Genomic DNA, 13,617 nt, shown 5'->3' on the forward strand with positions numbered 1-13,617 from the left:
AAAAGCAGGAAACAAAGCTATGTGGACAGACAATCCTCCTTTACACTTCGTGCAGTACAAGTCCCTAAGCTGTATGAGCTCAGAGTCCCCAGACTGTGGACAAGTTCGTACCCATATAAGGAATGCAGAATGGTCCCTCCATAGAATTGCACCAGCTCCCTTGCATTGATGGACCCCAAACTTGCTGGGATGTATAAAGTAAAAGCCCTGCTGCGCTCGGGGCTCAGACTTTGGGAATAATCCCTCTGGGCCGTGACACCACTGATATATTGTTGCTTCCAGATCTGGGTGTCCTGAGCCGCATTTCCCATATTCCTTGATAGCTTTGAGAATCATACAGTCCTGATCCTCAAATGATCCCGAGTGAAGGGCCGGTCTCCTAGTTTTCTCAACCCTTTAAGGACCACCTTGTGTGGGTATCACATGGCTGGCACGGCATGGGACTCGCCAACACCCAAACTGGGCTATGACAGGTCTGATGATAGGAATCCACTGTGGATGTCCTCAGACGATGCATCAACATATTGCTGTGCATTTCTAAATGCTCTCTCTCAAGAGAAACTAGATGCACGAAACTTATTTGGTCACAGAAGAGCAGCAAAGTTCAAAGGCAGGAATGATTCACGAGCCACACTTTGAGTAGCAGCCCTAACGCACATCCTTCCCCAGCGTCCCCATGTACACGTTGCTCAGGACACAACTGACCACTCCTGCCCATGACAGTTTCAAATTGAATCTTCCCGTGGATGCCTCTTTGTCAAGTGTATTTGAACCTTTCTTTTCTCTTCTTTGGATTTTAACTGCTTGAGAGCTTTACCTTATTGTACCCATTTTTTTTTTAATCTCCTCTGGCACCAAGTTGAGCAGTTTATACATAGAAGACAGTGAGGATTTGTTCTATTGGAAAGTCACTTTCCCTCCACTTTTTAATTTCTTTAATTAGCTGAGCCAGGCACAACCTGATAGGTTCTGAGAGAGAGGAACCAGGGGCTTAGAAAGCGATGTGGGTTATGACCGCACAGCTGATGGACCATACTCTCTTTGCACATGATTATCGTGAAGGGTGTGAATTGCCTCTGCTTTTCTGAAAAACCTTCCTAACCAGCTTTTGTCGATCCACATCCGCAGCCCTTTTATTTTATTTTTTTAAATTTGAAACAGAATCTCACTAAGTTGCTGAGGCTGGCCTCAAACTTGTGATCCTCCTGCCTCAGCCTTCCGAGTTGTTGGGATTACAGGCATGAGCCACCATGCCTGGCTTATTTTCTGGCTTGTCTTTAAAATAATGATACACCAGTTACAAATGGGAAAGCAACATTCCTACGTTTGCAATGTGCATGCATGCCACATTTGTTTTCGAGGATGTCATGAATTATATTACCACCTGGGTCTTTTCTGTGGACTCCATGTACAAAATTTCAAAACAGTGAAAGACTGGAAGAAAATCAAACTTACCAAAAAAAAAAAAAAGAAAGAAATAAAAAGAAAAAAGACTAAAGCACACAGTAAATGCATAAAAAATGCACCTTAGGGCTAGGTTGTGGCTCAGTGGTAGAGCACTTGCCTCACACGCATGGGGCATTGGGTTCTATCCTCAGGACCACATAAATAAATAAAATAAAGGTACTGTGTTCATCTACAACTAAGTATTAAAAAAACACATGCATTAAAAAATTGTTATGGTTTGAAGCCAGATATTTCAGAATCCATATATTTACATATTCAGATTTTCAACAACGACATGGATATTTTCAAAACAAATTTAGATCGCTGTCCCAAGGTTAACTTATTCCAACTGTGTAGAATCGAGTACATTTTTGGCACCTCGAGTTAAATGAAAAATGTTCATCATCAGATCACTAACACAGCAGCAAGTTTGGTGGGTTTTCTCCAACAGAGAAATATTTCCATTGTTGTCCCCAATTCCAAAATTATGTGTGTGTGTGTATATATAATATCAATCATCTCAATTCATTGGTGCTCCCTGATTTGAATTTTCATGCAGAAATATACAGTCTATTACTAGTAATTCCAAATAAGAATAAAACATAATAATGATTACCCAGGATGCAGCTGAGGGGCTTTGGGCTCACATCTGTTCCATTTCTCAATGTAGTCACACCATATTTAAATAACAAAAAGGATATTTTTTTTTCCCCATGTATTTTGTAACAAGGATTGATAATAAGGATGCTTTGCATCCGCTATAAATAACACATCTCATCTAAAGTTTTTATTTTCTCTTGGTTAACCAAGCTCCCCGCCTGGAAATTAACATGACCATAAATGAAACAGAATTTCAGGGTTTTCTTTTATTTATTCTTTTCTCATCTAAGGAGACCCACAGCCTTTTATGTATGAGCTCTTTGGTTTCACAAAGATAGAGAAAGAGATTTTAGAAAGCGTAGACAATCCAGGTGTAGAAAACAGATATCCTTGTTTTTAAATCTCTAGACCAGGGTTGCCAGATATTTTTAGAAGAACAAAGAAAAGTTTCTTTATTTTACCAAAACCTTGAGGCACCTAACCTAGCTCAGTAAAACAAAGAGTCCCAAGAGATGTTCTTCAGAGGTACCACTGAGTTTGCATCATCTAAGTGTCCTAGATGCCTGGTGACGTTCAGCTGTCTTGAAGGTACATCAAAAACCTGTGTATGGCATTTGCGGGTGAATGGATAGAGCTGGAGAATATCATGCTAAGTGAAGGAAGCCAATCTCAAAAAAAGAAAACAAAGGCCAAATGTTCTCTCTGATAAGTGGATGGTGATCCATAATGGGGAGAGGGGAGGCATGGGAAAAATGGGGGAACTTTAGGTAAAAGGGATGGAGGGTGGGGAGGGTTCATGGGAGCAGGAAAGATGGTGGAATGAGATGGACATCATTACCCTAGGTACATGTAGGACGGCCCGTATGGTGCCACACCACATCATGTATAACCAGTGAAATGTAAATTTGTGCTGCAATTGTGTACAATGAATCAAAATGCATTCAGCGGTCACGTATACCTACTTAAAGTAAATAAATCAATTTTAAAAACTGTGTATTTGCCAGTTGCATGACTTAGAAGATGAAATTTACTGGTAACTTTATCACAGTTAGGTTCTGTGTAACCAGAAGAATGACTGTGATTTTTTTTTTCAATCCAAAGAGGTAAAAGAACATTTTCAGCAAATGACAGAAGATTTAATAATCCAATATGTCTCTTAAGTTAGACTGTAAATCAGCTGCATTATATGCATGTCATGTTTGTTTTATGAGACCCCAGAAAGACTGGCTGCACCAGAAGAATCTGACCTTCATGAATCTGCCATTCAACCTAGCACCCTGCAGTCTGAGAACTCAAAACACAGACCCTCCTAGCTCTCCATTTTCCAAGCACAGAGGGTTAGCCAACACTGGATTTGGGACCAGTCCTGGATCTTTCCTGTTAGGTCAATCCAACCAACCAATAAATCCATGCTTGATGACATTTAGAGAAGTCACCGGGACGCATAGTTGAGAGGGGAAGCGTCCCAGAAAACTACGAAACGGACCCATTCAAAGAAAATGAATGGCTTTGCCAAGCCCTGGGACTGAATACTTTCCAAGAGCGCTCATAGTTGAATCTCAGAGGCTAAGGTAACACCTCCCCAGGGGCAGCATCTCAAGCAGAACCTGGAAGTCCACTGACCTCGAGTTACCATTTATCTTCATTTGATACCCACAGGATTCCTGCTATCTCACCAGCACCCTTCGTCCACAAGTAATGCATCTTCTTCTTTAAAGGGCCAGGATGGTAGGACTAATATCTTTACTGTTCAGTTCCCCCCAAAAGGGGGAAAGTCATCCCAGAATCTCAAATGTCTTGGAGAAGTGAGAAGAATGAAGTGGTTATTGAGGATCTCTCCAGCAAAGAGGAAGCCATGATTTTCCACCTTCTGAGGATTCTTCCCAAAAGTCATGGTGAAGAGGACCAATGGATTTAGTGGAGATGCCAACGTGGGAGTCATTACCTGGGCTGTGTTGTTAATGGCAAGGTGTTGGGAGACTCACTCCCACCATAGACCAGTGACCCTGGAGTTCCACTCCACAGAAATTCTCCTGGACCCACTTTGGATTCCACTCCATCTTTGTAAAGAGAAGGAAGAAGATGGGGGGGGGGGGAGGGATGCCTCTTTCTCTGCATCCTTTTAAGTTGGGAAACCTTTAAGTCTCCATCAAACACTGGAGATATCAGGAACAGAGACTGATGCAGGTCAAAGGTCGGGCTACTATGGCCTACACACCAGCCCTTTCCCCCTCCGGATCATGCATTATTGACAGTTATTAGAAAATGCGGCTCTTGACCAGAGATGCTCAAATTCCTTTTTCTCTTTGATCTTTTCTTTCTCAAAATCTAGTTTGTTTGTTTGTTTAAGGGAAGGCAAAAATAATCAATGTATTTATCAACCAGTTTCTTCCTGAGTTCTCAACCAACATCTCAGACATAAAATGTAATATCAGGGCTGCTCTCAATTTTTAGATTATCTAAAGAGATGCAGAGAGTGGCAGAATTTTGGATTCAAAGATATTAATCATATTTTTTCCAGGTCACAGGCTAAAAGTGTGTTAGCTATAATGGGAACAAAAATGATCTCTCTCTCTCTCTCTCTCTCTCTCCCTCTCCCTCTCCTTCTCTCTCTCTTTCTTTTACCTTAAAAAAAATAGCCCTCTAAGAAAATAGTAAGAAAGCACCATTCTGCGGCCAGATGCATTCTGCCACGTATTTTATTTGCAGTTTGGGGATACTAATGATGGCTATTTTTTTTTTCTTTGAATTACTCTGGCTCATTTCTGCATATCCCTGAGCAAATTCTCCCAGAAAACTACATGTAGCCCTTTGGTACTCAAACTGCCCAAAGCCAAACCAAGTGAAGGAACTGGAATGCATGGGGCTGGCCTGAGGATTTCTGGGGCTGAGCAGAGGAAAAATAAGACCAAATCTCAGTCAATGCTTAACTCAAGAAAGCAGAGACCCTACTAGCAAGTCCCATCCAACAAGCATAGAGCAAAATCTGGATTCCAGCACAAGGTCATCAGCAGATACTCTGCATAAAGCACCAAGCTATAGGATGGCAGATCTGGGAGCAACCTACAGGTGCTCTATGTAGTATCTGTTTTTCCTTTTTGACAGGGCATCTGAGAACGATCTTAAAAAGTAGCTGATGCAAAAACAAAGGCATCAAGGAGACCAAGTCAAACCAGGAAGCATGTCTGCTCTGAAGACCAACATTGTAGGGAAAGCAACTGAATTCATAAAACAGAGAAGCAAACAGAACTGCGAAGCTGTGTCTAAAATAATTATTTCTCCAAGTTTGGTTGAGAAACCTGCTGTATTGACACTACCTGAGTCAAAGTTGCTGGCTGAAAGCAGACTTTGGAACCCTTCCTAGACTCACTGATTTTTATGATCGGGGGGGGGGGGGGCTAAAGAAACAATATTTTAGCAGCACTTGTGTTGGTTTTGGTGATGCACCCTTAAGTCTGAAAACTCATTCTGAAATCTGTGAATGGATCATGGACGACACGACCTTCAGCCCCAAACCAGGGAGGAGTTTAAGGAAGAAAAAAGTGACACGGCAGATTTTTGTTCCATGTGCTGGATCTCTCTGCAGCAATCCCCTTGAGTCAAAGGACACATCTCTGCAGCATGATCCTTGGGACAGTGCACATCTCTCCTGCCGGAAGTGTCTCCATCCATTGCAAACTCAGTCGCTCAACTCTGCCGGCCAAGGACAGTCGTGCAATCAATCCTCTGACTTCATCTTAGGAAACTAAAAGTCCCAGACTTGGTTCTACTTCTAAATGCGGCCAAGTATCCCAGGTGCTGCACCTGAGGCTCGTTGAGGTCCTTACCCCTAATGACAGGTACGAGAAAGAGCTGCCAAAGCCGTGGAGAATCTAGGACTGTGATGGATCCCTCAATCTTCCTGCCGCGTCACGTGGGCCGTTGATCAAACACCTGGTCTTGGGAAGAAAGACTTAAACGGGAACAATCTCAATTGGGAAGTAAATTCTAGGAACCCTAATGGAGGATGCAGGGGCTTCACTAAGCACTGAGAACACCAGCGGAGTGAGGGGGGGAGCTGCTTGCCTTAGCCGTGAGCGTATCTGGGTCACATCTGGAGGGTACTGTGCGGGGCGGGCAGCATGCTGCTGCAAACCAGGGGGGCTGCCACACTGTGCCTTTACCCTGCCTCCTGCAGAGCCCACGAGGAACCAAGAGGATAAATGCTCTGTGCAGGTGTAATTAGTAGGGACACGTGGTCTTATTGAAGTGCAGAACAAGGTCACCAAGGGGACATTCTTCTGCTTTGCTACCTTGTCGGATCCTGATCATATTTCACTTGGTCCCCATCACCATTTCCATCAAGGAAGAGGCCCAGTCGGAAGAATTATTACTCATTCTGCCACCTGGATGTTCCAAGGGGGGCAAGCACTGGGTCCCCCACGGCTCTCTGGGTTATAGCACTTCTCTAGCCCTTCTAATAATCATGGGAACTAATTTGGGCTAAAAAAAAAAAAAATCTGTGGGCCAGGCAGAGTGGTGGGCACCTGTAATCCCAGCGGCTCAGGAGGCGGAGGCAGGAGGATCACGAGTTCAAAGCCAGCCTCAGCAACAGCGAGGCATTAAGCAACTCAGTGAGGCCCTGTCTCTAAATAAAATGCAAAATAGGGCTGGGGAGGTGGCTCAGTGGTGGAGTGCCCCTGAGTTCAACCAAAAAAAGAAAGAAAAAAGAAAAAAAAAAACCCGTACAGAAAGCAGCTTCTCTGCGGATCTCAATGACTCACAAAATGTATGGGTGCACCCATTAGGAAATCCAGAGACAAATGAAATACTGTAAGGGTGTGAGAATTCCTTCACAACCGAGCCACTGATGGTAGACATGACAATGACCATTTCCAAATATGACGGAGTGTGATTAGTGTGCATTAAAGAGACAGCAAGGGATGTTCAAGGCCCCCACTGGTGACCCACCTTGTAACCGAGCCCCTTCACCCTGGATGGTTTTACCGAATGCACCTTCTGTTTGGTTGTTCCACTGAACGGGGCAGAAGCAGAACCCATATTAGAAGAGACAGAGATGTCTGCTTAAAGGATGAAGCGCTGCTTTCACTTGGCGGAACCTCCACCTTGCTTAGTTCAGCCCCTCCATGGAGCAAGAAACAGGGAGGTCTACCAGCGGCTGGCCGATGTCTGAAGGCACCAAACGCAGGGAAATCCAAAAGCAAAGAGAACGCCTCTCAGACCGTCTCTTTGTTCTCTGGTTAACAAAACCAAGAGAACAGAGGAGGCATCTGACCTAACGAGGCCCTGGATCCTGCTTAACACCAGATCAGAGAAATGGTGGAGAGGTCACGGAGAGTGGGAGGGGATGAAACACGGGCTCTCCTTGGAGAAGAATTCGGCATGGCAGGAGGAGGGCCCAGGGCTGCAGGTCCCTCTCTGGCCTTGACCTCAAACCTTGACACATTCCAGAAACATGGATGCATGACTCCTGATAGAGGAAGCAGTCAGGTGATTTTTGACTTGGAGCCCCAGTTATGACATGAAAGGGTCACTCTCACCAAACGCAAATCCTTTGCAACTCATTTTGGAGGCCCAAACTGATCTGGAGGGATGGAAGGCTATTTATGGTCTTGACATGAATACTCATAGACTTGGCCATAGAATGAGAGAAGCATTTGATTACAGAGTACGGACCCGGGCGCAGGTGGGGATGTTACCTAACCCTGGGCATGGTTTATAGGTCGTCTGTCTTTCCTAAAACCAGAAACACTCTTAGTTCTCAAACAGGTCTGAACCAAATAGTTTCAGATCGGAGTTTTGGGGGCTCACGCTTTAGGCTGGTTCCAATATTTTGCAATGGTATGGTGCATTTGTCATAACTGATGAGCCAACAGGAATGCATTATCATGAACTGAAATCCGTTAGGATTCACTGATATATTATGCATCTGCTACGGTGTGGATGTGAGGTATCCCCCAGAAGCTCCTGGGTTTGGGCAGAAATATTCAGAGGTGACATGATTAGATTAGGAGTGCTACAACCTAATCAGTCCATCCTCATTTGAATGGACTGACACTGGTAACTATAGGGGGGTGGGGCATGACTACAGGAGGTGGGTCACTGGGGGCATGCCCTAGAAGGGTGCATGTTCCCGGGGACCCCTTCCCCCCTTTCTTTTCTCCCCCCTCTCTCTTTCTTGACCCTCCCATGAATTGAATTGCTTCCCTCCACTGGGCCCTTCCGCCATGTTGTTCTGCCCCACCTTGGTCCCAGAGCCATGGATTCAGCCATGTATGGACTGAGCCCTCCAAAACCATGAGCCCCCCAATAAACTTTTCCTCCTTTACGTGTTCCTGTTGGGTAGTTTGGTCACAGTGCCATGTAAACCTGATAAAACAACCTCCCCTGACTTTGGCAAATACATCAGGGCATGTATCTGCTACTACAATATCACAAAGGCTGCCTACTGCCCTAATGATTCTCTGTGTGCCACTGTAGCTTGCCTGATGTATCTTGAGGTGCATTGCTATTTACTCACGATAACAAAGAAAGGGCAGAAACACCAATGTACAGAAGTGACTGGTTTTCCCTAAAGAAACCTCAATGAGATATCGGGTCATAACGAACCAATGCCATTTCCTAAGTCACATCGATATGTAATGGGCATCTCTAGCTTGGGCCTCAGTCAATACTGCTCCCCCTTTAAGGAAAGACCGTGGTCTCCTTTCATGAGTGAACCAATCTCTCAATTCCCTCAAATGAAGGGGTTTGGATGCTCTCAGACCCTCTTTAGGATCTGGCTCATTCATGGTTCCTTTGTTCTATTAACTCCCAAGCCCGTGATCCAGGTCTACACCGTGAGAGGCGCTTGGTAGAAGCAAGCTACTTGCCCAACGGGAACTTAAAAAGACCGTGAAATCAAAACTCTGGAAAAGCACAACCCAAAGATGGGTGCAGACGGAGTGTTGATGACATCAGAGCTCAGGAAGAAGTGCTGTCCTGGGCCAGCGTCATCCTTCAGATCCCCAGAAATGGGAGCCATACGATGATGATGAGCTTTATGGAAGCAAATCTGAGTTGCTCCTCTCAGCTGCCGCTGTGATTGACATGGGGAAAGGAGCGCCCAGTTCCTTCAGTGAGAGATTCCTCATGTCTCCGATGTTCCTTCTCTTCTCCCCGTTTCCTCCTGACCCGTCTCCAAATGCACTAGAGTGTGGGAATGCACATAAATAGCGCTCGTATTCTGCTCTACGGCAGGCCGAGGGCTTTTCTCCGTGGATCCTTGGTTCATGTCTAGGCCTGGACGTGGGGTCAACTGGTCTCTTTCAGTCTGCTCCCTGGAACTCTGCCCCTCCTGATATTTCTGAACACACATAGCAAATCCCATAAAGAAAGAAAAAGGTGTCTTTTTGATTCCCTCCAGGACCCTAGGGTGCTATTTGATGTTGGAAAAAAATACATAGCATTGGATGTTAACCCCAGTCTGGGGACTGATTCAAGCTCAAATGCATACGCTTTTGAGAAGATTGCAACCCAAAGCAGTGTCCAAGCTTTTAATATGCTTTTGTGCATTCTTCGTACCCCAAAAGTAGGGAGCCGGTTTAAAATGAAGAATAGAGAGACCTATTCCTTTACCCTAAAAGCCTGATTAGATCAGGGGGTGGGGTACAGATAGAAGCATTAGAATCAGGCACCCCACAGCACCTAGAGGCAGGGGATCCACAATCATGAGCCATCAATTCTTTTCTTTTTAGGGGCACAGGGCCTTGCCCTGTTTCCTAGGCTGGCTTCAAACTTCTGAAGTTCTCTTCCTGCCTTAGCTTTCCAAGTATCTGTCAGTGCAAGGCCCGAGCCACCACACCTGGCTCTTGAAGTCACCATGTAAGGAGGACAGAGTGTGATCATCTCAACAACATCAGAACCAGGTGGCAGCCAGAACTGGTATCCGACGCAAGACAGCATTAGTGAGGTTCTTGAATCAAATGTGAGAAGTGCCTGTCTCTTATGCCCTGAGCGAGCCAAACGGCTGCCATTGTACATGCTCACAGGGATGTCTGTTTCCATTCAGTGCGAGGTGTAAATGATGCCCAAAGACCCACTTCTACTTCTGAGGCTATCATGTTCTTCTATGAGCTCTTATCAGGAGTTTTCCAGTTTTCGAGACGGGCACGGTGGTGCACAGCTGTCATCCCAGCAGCTCTGGAGGCTGAGGCAGGAGGATCAAGAGTTCAAAGCCAGCCTCAGGAAAAGCGAGGCGCTAAGCAACTCAGGGAGACCCTGTCTCTAAATAAGATACAAAATAGGGCTGGGGATGTGGCTCAGAGGTTGAGTGCCCCTGAGTCCAATCCCTGGTCACCAAAAAAAAAAAAAAGAAAAAGAAAAAAGAGAGAGATTGTCCAGGTTTTCCTGTGTCCTGGAGAAATCAACCACCATTTCTCCAAGCCTCCCAGAGTGAAGGCATCCTCCTCCTCAATCCAAAAAAAGTACACCCAAAATGTGGAGGTTGTCTTTTCAACACACACTCCAACTTTCTCAGCTTCTCGGAGACCATCTGTTTCAAGCCCTTCTGGGGTGAAGTGCTTCTGTCCTGAACTCCTCGGTGACGCCCTCTGTCTCCCACTGTTTCCCCTGACATTCAAGTCCCCCACACCCAGAACGGCTGCAGGCCGGGCTTCCCGGGGACACACACCGAAGCTCATCAAGTAATATTCATGAACCTCTGCACCTGTCGCTTTGGCAGCCAGAGCGCCACATTCCTGTCTTGAAGAGTTTCGGGTTTTTAACTTGGCATCTAGTGGATCCATCGATACAGATACTGGGAAGCATGAAAAGGGGGTGATCAGAGAGCTGTTTGAGCAAAACTCGGATAACACACTTCTACCAGGAACGATCTATCCCATCTGCATTTCGTAGGTTTTTAATTTCTGACCGTGGCGCTACATTAATGATTTTGTATACTGTTGTCTGGACGACGGGGGCTGTCATAACATCTGCGGTGAAGATGGGAAAGAGAACAATGCAGATGGGGTCGCTGTAGGTGACAGGCTCTGGGGAGGGGTATCCCTGGAAGGACATTGGCATTTTAGTTAAGATACTAAGGAAACATAAACTGAGCTTCTGTTCTGGCACCGAAATTCATTTGGCTGACCCAAATGTCTTGCTAAAAAAAAAGCATAAAAGCAACCCAGAATCACTCAACACAGGTGGAGATATGTTTGGTTTGGGAAAAAGGACATTTAGCGTACGACAAATCAACTTGAACTTGCCCTTCTGCAAAAGGGAACTCTTGTGGGGAGCCGCGGAGAAGAGTTCAGTTCTGTTCTGAACTGAACATCACTTACTGAGTGCGTAACCAGACCAGTCTTGGTGCTCAGGAGAAATGCTTGCAGGGCTCTGTCTTGCAACACCAAGCATGCTCCTCCTCATTTGATGATAAAGAGAGGCCTGGAGACCAGCCAGGCTTAGCAGGGGTGGCCGACCCTGATTCACTGGGTTGCCCCCAAAGTTCCTGGGTTGAAAACTTAATCTCCCAGTTAATATGCTAATGTGATTTAGAGGCCAGACCTTTGAGTGGTAATTAGGATTAGATGAGGTCATGGGGGTAGGGACCTCAGGATAAGCATTAGGGGTTTTGCAAGAAGAGGAACAGAGCCCTGAGCTAGCTAGCAGGCTGGCTTGCTCTCACAGAGTGAAGTCCTGGATCGTGTTAGAATACAGCACACAAACCTCTATCAGATGCCGGTACCATGTTCTTAGACTTCTCAGCCTCCAAATCACTGAGCTTAAAAAAAAAATCCCCATTCGCTTTATAAAATGCTCAGTCTGTGGTAATTAGTTATAGAAATAGAAATAATATTCAGTAGGATTACAATACAGTATGATGTACAAAGTGTCCATCCTCTTTGGAGGATGCAACACCGAGGAGCCATCTAGAAAAACACAGAACAACCCTCAGCAGAACCCAAATCTGCCCGCCCCTTGGTTTTGGACATCCCAGTCTCCAAAAGGATGAGAACGATTTCTTTGCTTTATAAGTGACAGTCTCTGGTATTTTGTTATAGCTGCACAAATGGATCAAGACACTGAGTAGAATTGGTATCATGACGTGGGACTTCAGATTTCTTTTTTTTTTTTTTTAATATAACCCTACTTTTGAAGTGGTGGTGCGGGGAGGATTACAGAGATGGAATGATTTATACAAAGTGACATGGGTGCTTCGTGATGGAATTCTCACCAGGACCCTCCCTTTCTGATGACTAATTGAACATCTTCCACATTACCCCAAGTTCTCTTCCTTGGCTTGTTTAGATGTTGGTGGAATTGGTCCAATTTCACCAAGAAACAGTCTCGGGCAGGGGTGGGGAGAGAAGGATGACATCATCCCTTAGGAAGGGAGATTGTCTGTTTTGTCAATATTGATGTCTTGAGGCTTGGGTCCAGGAGGAAATAAATGAAAGCCAATTCCCTTTCAATGGAGAGCAAAATGGTTAACTGTGATTCATCATAAGCTACACTGGCTGCTAATTCTTTCGAATTACAAAGTTGCTTTCTTTTGGAAGGACCAGCATATTGATGTGCCGAATGGATATTTTGTCCCGAGGTATCCTCTATAGCAAACTGTACAAAAGAGGGGATTCATAACCTTTCAAAATGACAAGCATAACATTAGCATCTAATTATGGGGCATTCTGCGTTTTTCTATGTCATTCTGTCATAAGGTAAAGTGGCACGCACACTGATTTGGGCAAACACAAAAAAGAAAATTCTTTCTGTGAAGGGATAAATGGCAGGAGAAAAATGCCTTTGACTTGAATTCATAAGGCTTATCAAAAGAAGGAGAAAATCGTTTCCTTGGCTTTCTTGAGACGAGCTGAAAATGCATGCCCATTAAGTTGTTGGTCCCTTTGAGGAAGCTGTCACCTGTCCTCTTCATTTCACCCTCAAATAATGCTAAAATCCTCTTCCACAGACCTCTAACCTCAGGGCAGAAGGATGACTGTGACCTCGTCTACCATTTTAACAAAAGCAACTGCTTGCTGGAGCAAGGGACCACCTGAAACACAGGTGACATGCGATAATGGATGGGCATCTTTTGGCAGGCATTTTGGAGTGTTCACCATGCACCAAACGACACTCAACACACTGAGGATAGAATAAAGAGGTAAGGGAACCTAGTGCTCTAGGATCTTACATCATGGACTCTGTGTATATAGAGTGTGGAGAGGTGATCAGTGTTAGGAAGTAAAATGTATCAAGAAAGGGTATAGAGAATCCAGGGAAAGTATTGCACATTTAATTAATTATTGCACATTGTATTAGTCTATTTTGGCTGCTATAACAAAATGCCATGAACCGTGCAGCTTATACCCAACAGAAATTCACTGCTTACAATTCTGGAAGGTGGAGCATCCAAGATCAAGGTGTTTGGCAGATTTGATGTCTGATTAGGGCTTGCTTTCTGGTTCGTGGACAGCACCTTTTAGCTGTGTTTGCATATGGTGGAAGGAACACAGTAATTCTCTTGTCACCTCTATAACTAATCCCAATCCTGAACTTCCCACCTCCTATGACTATCACCTTGGGACTAGG

General features: G+C 44.9%; 1 protein-coding gene across 4 annotated transcripts in view; it reads right to left on the reverse strand.

The window, feature by feature from the left end:
- The window catches only part of Cntn4 (contactin 4), an 860,889-nt gene that overhangs the window by 281,020 nt on the left and 566,252 nt on the right, over positions 1 to 13,617 (reverse strand). The gene's annotated exons all lie outside the window — the stretch shown is intronic.

The sequence above is a fragment of the Marmota monax genome, unplaced genomic scaffold (genome assembly GCF_021218885.2).
Source record: "Marmota monax isolate L192 unplaced genomic scaffold, Marmota_monax_Labrador192_F-V1.1 WCK01_AAM20220418_F8-fsc00028, whole genome shotgun sequence".
NCBI classification, from domain to species: domain Eukaryota; kingdom Metazoa; phylum Chordata; class Mammalia; order Rodentia; family Sciuridae; genus Marmota; species Marmota monax.